Here is a 7,713-nt window from a genome sequence, read left to right as displayed (position 1 = left end):
ATTGGCCGGATTGAGGTAAATATCTTGCCTAACCTCGTGTGGGGAACTTCCCCTTAGGATTTGAGTCTTCTACGTTGATTGTAATCTGTGTACGCGAGGTGACGAGTGCGTGTTCGGACTTATTTGTGGAAAATTGGCCTTTTAGAGTTCTTAGGTCCTTGTACTCACTGAGTATGAAGTTGTTCTTGATATGATTGGAATTAATTGCTTTATGATTCATTCTTATTGCCTATTTGACTCTTCTTTTGCTTAATTGAAGATTTTTACCTCTTCTATTGTCATGCTATCTTTCATAACTGATTGTCTTTATTGGAAACCATTATTATCTCTTCTGTAATTGTTTAGTCTTAATTGAGGTTATGATTAACTTCATGCTGCTCATACTTAATTGAAATTGTTATATATTCTTCGTAATTTGCCCAACCTTAAAAGAAGTTAAGGTATCCTATATTTAGTTGGCATTTCCTTGTTTGGAATTATTTAATTCGTGTTAGCTTCCTTGTTGTTGAACTACATATTGTGGGATCGTTGCTTCACATTATTTTCTCCCATGTTGAGTTGTTCTTATTATGCTTAGTATTCTCTATTGTGGTTATTCCTAGTGAGCTAGTTTTATTGTCTCCTTGTGATCGAAAGTTCTCGAGTTGATTTACTTGTCGTGTTCTTGTATATATTGTCATTGTTGTTGCGGTACTTGTTGTGGTGGTGCACGAGGTTTCTGCCGTGTGGTTGTTGATATTGTGATGCACGAGGTTTCTGCCATGCGGTTATTGTTACGGGGTTGCACGAGGTTTCTGTCGTGCTATTGCAATTATTAACATATTACACATGCGGCGTGGCAAGGGGGGATATATATGTTGCGCATGTGGTAAGACAAGGTGGGAATATTATGATGCACATGTGGCAAAACAAGGCACACACTTATTATGTTATTATTTGCACACGTGGCGAGACAAGGTGGGTTATGTCAGGGATTGATTGTGATGATTTGTGATGGCATGGGGGCATTGTTGCTGTTTGATATTGTGTTATGGTACGCTTACCTGTATGAGTTTTATCTCGTGGAAGTTGTGAGAAAATATCTTACGTGTCGTCCGTTCTTTTCCTTATGCTTATTAGCTAGTAGGAACTATGTTAAAGCACTTGCACAAGCATACACGTAGTTGAACACTCCCATTGGATATGAAGTTCTCCTGATATTGTTGAGTATAGATGTACACCCTCGTCTACTTGTCATATATGTGAGAGTAGCTCTAGTTAGTAAGTGAGTTATCAGTGTGACCATGAGTTGTGATGGGGGCATAGGATGCCAAGTGTTAGGGTTCAGTTATTGGGACCCGTGAGCTATAAGTTGTTCGAGGTTTGGTATTTTGTGGAGTCTGTTGGCTAAGACTTGATGTGAACACTGTCGTAGGTTCTGAGTTATTGCTTACCTTTACTATATTTGTTATTAAGGTTTTGAGTTTGTGATTTCGCTCGCTCTTCTATGTCATTATTATGGTATTTCCGATGTTACTTGCTGTTTTCTTCCCTTACTGTGATTGTTGTATTGTTAGCCATAGTGTGTAGTCTTTATATGTGTACATCATGTTCCGTTGTTCCTATACTTATATTTGTACAGTTTATTAGACCGGTAGGTGTCTTGACTGTTCCTTGTCACTACTCCACCGAGGTTTGTCTTGATACTTACTAGGCACCACTATGGTGTGCTCATGCTACTCTTCTACACATTTTTGTTGTGCAGATCCAGGTGTCGATCGTTAGTAGCTATGGGGATCATTGCTAAGGGGACTCAAGGTAAACCTGTTGCTGCATTCGCAGGTTTCGGAGTCACATTCTCACTTGTATTCAACTGTTTTCACTCTTTTCCAAACAGTTTATATAGAAGTGGTAGCTAACTCTGTAGAGCTTATGACTTGTACTACCGGGTTTTGGGAATATGCTCATTGTATAAAGGATTTATTCCAGAAAAAATTTAAGATGTTATTTATTATTGTTGTTCTTCCGTAAATATTAGGCTTACCTAGTCCTTAAGACTAGGTGCCGCCACGAAACCAAACGGAGGGGAAATTGGGTCGTGACAGTCATTCGTACAACTGTCACTAAATAATTTTACCTCATACAACTAGTCCCCCTACTTTCCGATAAGATAACTTAGTGTCATCAGAAAGTAGATAAAAATTCTTTTCTTGGCGGAATAGTTTCTGAATGCTCACTGACACTTGAAAGGATACATATATACTCGCATTTAATGACCCCAACACGTGTTGTTCTGTGTTTCAACAAATATTATTCGCCAGGTTTAGAGGTAATCATGACCACGATTTTCACCGTCTATAACTTCTCCACTACTTATCATCTTTACTTTTTACTTTCACAACTCCTTCTTCTTCTTTGAATCCCTTTAGAACCTTTCTACAACATTCTACTTTCTTGGTAAAATTTTTCTTCACAAACATGTCTTCAAACACTGTTATTCTCGAAAACTCTGGCTTTTTTTTTTTCATATGTGGCCTAAAGAAAACCAAAATAAAGGAGTTGAAGTTGAGTCTGAACCTCCTACCGTGAACTCCATCATAGCTCTTAAACTTAGTAGGAAATCTGACCTTCAACAACAAAAAGAACCTACAAATCCCAAAAGTTACGGATCCTGGCATGTTCGCAAGTGTCCTTCATCCATCCTTCCTCCTAGCATTCCTGCCATGAAGGAGGACTGTAACTGACATTGAAATCCTCACCTCTAGCGAGGTAGAAAGGGTCACTTTCTCCAAACCAGGGTTCATGTATGTTTGTACATACCTTTTCACTTTGAGAGTGGGTGAGGGAATCGGCCCTATAATCGTAGAGTTATGCCACCGGTACCAAATATGTTTGGCACAAGTAGGCTCTTCCATATGGCATATGATGTCTTGCCTCCGCCAATTATGTTCTTAGACGTAGGAAACCCTCACGCTCGCATATATAATGAACCTCTATTCCCCAAAGATTTTCCGTAGGGGTGAGCTAAAACTTAAATAATGCGATCATCATTTCCTTTTTACCAGCGTTGACGATGACATCCTCCCAGCCGCAACAACTGCTCTTCCCGAATCATGGAATATTTTCTGTAAGTCTTCGAATATCTTTTTACTTTTATGTTCAGAAAGACCTTCCTTCTCTATTAACTTTTCATTTTCCTTAGTCCCGCTACTCATCGGAAGCCATAACGGGTTCAAGGTCTGGCCCAATGGGCAAAAACAAATTCTGGATATTCCTACACCAGAATCCCGGAGGTGGAAAAAAATGGCTCCCAAATATGAATGGAAAGTCAAAAATTATGGTAACAAAGATTCTTCCTTCCTTCCCTCTATCTTACCAAATAACATAGAAACAATTTACTAATCGCCTTTTCTGTACCACACAGGACTTCCGAAGGGATTCGTGGTTTGCCCAAATAACGAGGCTCTCGATGACTTAGAGAAAGCTCAACGGGTGTTTCAAAAAGCCTTTAACCAGAGGAGAACTCGTGAATCCATCCTATCTTTCAGTGAAGGTGCCTCCTCTCGGAGTCCCCAACCCAAGGATAAAAAACTAAAGAGAAAACATATATTTTCGACGGGGATTCTGGAGAAAGAAATTGAAAAAAACATCACCGAAACCAACAACAGTGATACTTGATGACATAGGCGATGATAAAGAGCCTTCCCTTCAGAGATGAAAAAGATCTTCATCAGCTCAACGTGATTCTCAGCCAGGAGAGCTTCAAACTCCTCCACTAGATGAAGTTCACTCTAGGGGAAATGGAAATAGTGAAAAATGCTTCATCTCTTTTTTGAATCCCTAGGGTTGCTTCTAACCAAAGGAGTTCAACCCTTGAACATCCTTTGCCATTTAGTTCTCAACATGTCGGCGCCGCATCTCCTTCTCCACTATCTACTATCTCTCCACCGGCTCCAACTGAACAAATAATAAATGTTCCCTCTCTACGGTCATCCGATCATGGGAATATAGGAAACACCTTCCCGTCACCCACTCAAAACCTTAGTGGCAAATGAAGTGTTACCCTCACGGGTTCAAATGAATTCCATGTATGTTCCAAGCCGGTGAAGCTTTCCAATTATTTGAAGCCATTAGCCTAAGAAAAAAATTGGAGAAAGATGGATTCTCTCTCCGTTGAATGTCTGTTAAACAACAACATGCACTACACGGCACAAGTATTAATAAAACCATTTCCTATCAATCTTTATTTATCATATTTTGAATTAATAACCTTAGCTTAACCTCTTCAGACCAACCTTCTTGCTTCCGAAGGCCTGCAAAAGTTGATCTTGGTTAAACAAGTACTTACTTCAGAACGAGATTAACTTTTTGCTGAACAGAAGCAAAAATTACATTGATGGATGAACTTAATGCTCAGTTGAACTAATACGAGCATGATAGAATAGCCCACAGGCAAAAGGCCGCTTAATTGCATGAAGACCTCAATGATGCAAAGGCTAAGTGGGTTGAACTCCATAATACTGTGACCACTATTGCTGAGCGTGAGTCTGCCTTCATGGAACAAGCTAATAACCTGGAGGCTGGCTTACACTGCAAAACTGAGGAGTCCATAGCTACAGAGGACCAAAGAGCAAGTATTGAGGAAATGCTCAAAGAAGACATAGAGCAGAATCAAATTCATGCCGCAACTAATGTTTATCTTGATTCCAGGATCAACATTGTTAAAGCTGAAAACTAAAAGCTTCAAGCGAAGATTGAAAATCTCTGAGCCAAACTCCAAGATCAGGGTATTGTCTCCTATTCTAGAAGACTTACGCCATATACCTACGAAGAGGAAAGCTTTGGAGGAGGCCAAAGAAGGCATTGCACACATTAACGAATGCATTGCCAAGGCCCGGGAACTGGAGACAACTACCCATGAAAACCTTCTTGCTCGGCCCGTTGTTTCTAATTCTTCAAATATTAACTCCGTGTATTCGGGAACCGAAGGAGAAACCGAAGAAGATGAAGGTTTTGAACCGGAAGAGAAACAATCTTCTCCCAATAGAGAAAACGAAGACTCTTCTCTCCCATCAGGTTCTGACAGCAAGAACTGATGTATATATTTTTCTTTACTTTTTGTAATTATGCCAACACTTTTACTAAGTTTGGCATTTTAATCAATGAAAGAAACTTTTTGCTTAAGTATTGTGCAAAAAATATTCTTTTTCATTTAACTGACAGAGCTTCGTGAATCTTTTCTCATTCGATAGCTTTTGATTTCAAGTATAAACACTTCCAGCACCTACCATTTACTATGAGAGTTTCATAAGATAAGACCCTTATGTTTACGGTACTCTTGAAGAAGACGTCTCATATTCATTCTGGTACAAGCACTTCAGTTTTTGTTAACTTTCAAACGATAAAACAAATCAACTTATCATTCAGAAAAGAAATAAGATAAAAATAAAAGGACTTTGTTTTATTCCTTCTATATTAAAAAGTACATTTACATAAACATTATTTTGCTTAAGTATATAAAACAGCCAATACATATGGCTAACTTGTATAACTTATTTTTACGGGACTGATCATGCAGTCTTCGGTTCTAATATGATAGTGATCCCGATTCTTACAATCCCCGATCTTCGTAAAATTTTTAGTGCCTTGTCATGTATTAATCCCCTCCCTAGTGTTCGAATTTCTAAGTATGAGAATTTGAACACTGGAAGTCTTGTATTCATCGATGACTTTGTCTTTGTAGTAGGCTTTACATTGTTGTCTCATTAATGGAAACAACTTGTGGATGAGTAAATAATCTGTTTCCACGTGCCAATGGAAATAATGAAAGTTTAGGGAGATGAGATACGCGAACGAGCCAAAGATTATTTAACCCTTCATAAGCTGATTACCACATGAGTTAATCTATACAGAACCATTTATGCTCATGCTAAAGTGAAGGCAATAGAGCTTTTGGTTGTTGATTCACTAGCGAAGACATCTGTGCTGATGATCCTTGCTTTGTAGTTTGCTTTACATTGTTGCCTCATTAAAAAATTTGCTAGAAAAACATAGTTGGGACAAAAGCTAGTCGAAGGGAAATAACAGTGCAGCATATACTTTCAGTACCAGCAAGGATCTTCAGCAGTAATACCTTTTGAGGTGATACACGTTCCAATTACTTGGCAATTTAACTCTATGTTGATCTTCCAATTCATACAAACCTTTACCGGTTATAGCTGAAACTCGGTAAGGTGCTTCCCATGTTGGTCCCAGCTTCCTGACATTAGGTTTCCGAGTATTTTGAGTTACCGTTCTCAAAATCAAATCCCCAACTTTGAAATATCGAAGATTTGCCCTCTGATTGTAATACCTTTTCATCCTTTGCCTATGTGCCACCATCTTCACATAAGCCAGATTCCGGTGCTCTTCAAGCAAATATAGTTCAACCAGCAACGCTTTATTGTTTGTTTCTTCGTTCGCTCGGAAAAACCTTAAGGTCGATTCCCCCATTTCCACTAGTATCATACCCTCTGAACCATATACAAGTGAAATGTGTTTCACCCCTGTCGAACTTCGCCATGGTAAGGTATGTCCATAACACACCCGATAGCTCATCTAGCCACTGGCCTTTAACATCTTCTAATTGCTTTTTAAGGTTTTGAATAATTACCTTGTTGGTCAACTCCACCTGTCCATTAGCACTCGGGTGGTATGGTGAAGACGTAATTCATTTGATCTTCAATCCTTCCAAAACCTTTCTGACAAGCAATTTCTTCCGAATCGGCAGAAGATATGATTCCATATGAAGTCGATTACTTCTCGTTCTCCGGTATTTTGGTAAGCACCTGCTTCAATCCATTTAGTAAAATAATCAGCTAAAACTAAAAGAAATGTTACCTAACCGGGTCCTTGTGGTAAGGGACTAACTATGTTCATCTCCCATTTCATGAATGGCCACGGTGACACCCCTGAATGCAAGAGTTCCTCCGGTTGATGCACTAACTGTGCATGACATTGATATTTATCGTACTTTTGTACAAATGTCTTTGCTTCCTGCTCCATCTGGGGCCAATAGTAGCCAGCTTTGACTAACTTGAGAACCAACAAGTGTGTACCAGAGTGGTTCCCACATACTCCTTCATGAACTTCCCTCATCACGTAGTCAGCTAATGGTCCTTGGAATGACCTCCTATATAACTGTCCGTCAACAAGATAATAACGAGTTGCCTTGGTCCATAGTGCTCAGGATGCTTTTTGGGTCTTCAGGAAATTTTTCATTCCTTAGATATTCAATAAACTCGCTCCTCCAATCCCAGATCAAGTTAGCTGAATTAACTTCACAATAGCCATGCACATCCAACACCGAATGCAGTAATTGAAATACCGCACCGGAATAAGATCTTTTCATTTTTGTGGACGAACCTAAATTGGCTAGTATGTCTACCTCCATATTTTTCTCCTTTGGAATATGGATGATCGGCCACTCTTTGTCCAGGAAAGTAATACTTGAAGCTTACTCAAGTATTGGTGCATGCGCTCCTCCTTGGCGTCGGAAATTTTGTGTATTTGGTTCACCACAACTGGGAGTCGCACTTTACTTCGATGACCTCGGAACTAGTCCCAGGCAAGTTCGAGTCCTTCAACTGCTCTTCTTTTTCAAAAGTGAAAATAAGTGATGTTACTTTTCAGAAGACCTCGAGATAAACCTTCTTGGAGCCGCTAATCTACCGGTCAACCACTGTACTTCATTCA

Source organism: Nicotiana sylvestris, chromosome 2, assembly GCF_000393655.2.
Source record: "Nicotiana sylvestris chromosome 2, ASM39365v2, whole genome shotgun sequence".
NCBI lineage: Eukaryota > Viridiplantae > Streptophyta > Magnoliopsida > Solanales > Solanaceae > Nicotiana > Nicotiana sylvestris.
Note: the sequence above shows the minus strand (reverse complement) of the source record.